Raw genomic sequence first — 1,359 nt, 5'->3', positions numbered from 1 at the left:
CACCAAAATTACAATGTGGGGTAGCTAATTTGGTTTAGCTACATTTAATTTTACATCATGACAACAATACAACGTTTTACAAGTATCTAGCTCCAAGAAACGGTCTTGCTAGGGTTAGAAGATAGACACTCGGTTGCACAGCCTTGTCGGCCTTAGTACAAGTACCTAGCTCCAAGAAACGGTCTTGCTAGGGTTAGAAGATAGACAATCGGTTGCACAGCCTTGTCGGCCTTAGTACAAGTACCTAGCGATCGAGGGTACAGACCTTTGCTAACGCACACAACATACCCAGCACGGCGCAGGGGCTATGTCCGCGAGCGACACGAGGAACACGTTACACAGGCTGGTTCGCCAAAATTACAATACACCTGTAGCCTGTACAGTGTAGGCCTACTGCGCTAACGTTATCATCGGTTATGGAATCAGAAATGGTCAATTTCTGAATTATTGTTCCAAACTATTAAACATATAAAATGCATAGACATAGCGTTCATTCAACTACAAATAGGCCTACTGTACTGTAGTTAGATTACACAATCTGCCGTATGTCGCTGTCCGCCGCCGTCCGCTGCTTCGCTGGCAGGAGCGTCTACAAACAAGTTGGTCATAGGCTACGCATAATAATGCTGTTTTTATCATAAATTTGCCCATTTTAATGCTAACTTACAAATGAAATGTCCTTCCACATCCCTTAAACTGCCTGTTAGTGCAGTTCATAGCTGCACAGGATAGCATTCTCTACTCTAACAAATGAATTTGAAATGTATTTCTCGAGAAGGTAAAGTTGCTTGCAGTGGCGATTGCTAGCAGTAGACTGGTCCGCGCTCGACAGTTCCACTCGCGTTAAGTGAGCGCGCCGCGCCGCGCGCGTCAGTGTAACGCAAGTGGAACTGTCAAGCGCGGACCAGTCTATGCTAGTAGTCGCTCGCAGCTAGATCGGATCCCTATACTTTTGCGAGTAGAGACATGGCGGACGTGTGGCATCACTGACACGTAGCCAACGCCGTATCCAGATATATTATAGAGATCAGTGGTATAGGCTTGTAGTGAACAGATAACGCTGCACGGTTATGCAATCTTAACAGTAACGTCATTTCAACCTCTGTGGTGAAATGTGCTGTGTTTTCCTGAAATTTTTACCTGTCGACGCACTCGTTCACTTCCGACAGCGAGTGAAAATAGAAGAAATTTTCCTCTGATGCGAAATGCATCGGCCGGGCGTTTCAAGTTTACCTTGAAGGGTGTCCCCCCTCCCGCACGATAGAGATTTTGCAATTATTACACTAAAATGGAGCGACCTGAGGTGAAATTCTTGCAAATTAAAAAAAAAAATTTTTTTTTGGGGGGGGGGGGGCTCGG

General features: G+C 45.5%; 1 long non-coding RNA gene across 1 annotated transcript in view; it reads right to left on the bottom strand.

The window, feature by feature from the left end:
- LOC106815747 overlaps positions 1–829 on the bottom strand; it is a 1,234-nt gene extending 405 nt beyond the window's left edge. Inside the window, exon 1 of the long non-coding RNA XR_001394787.1 lies at positions 369–829. This is a non-coding gene — a long non-coding RNA (uncharacterized LOC106815747). The remainder of the gene's footprint in view (positions 1–368) is intronic.
- Between the last annotated feature and the right edge of the window lie 530 nt (positions 830–1,359).

The sequence above is a fragment of the Priapulus caudatus genome, unplaced genomic scaffold (genome assembly GCF_000485595.1).
Source record: "Priapulus caudatus unplaced genomic scaffold, Priapulus_caudatus-5.0.1 Scaffold1191, whole genome shotgun sequence".
Taxonomy (NCBI): Eukaryota; Metazoa; Priapulida; class Priapulimorpha; order Priapulimorphida; family Priapulidae; genus Priapulus; species Priapulus caudatus.
This window is presented reverse-complemented; position numbering and strand designations above follow the sequence as displayed.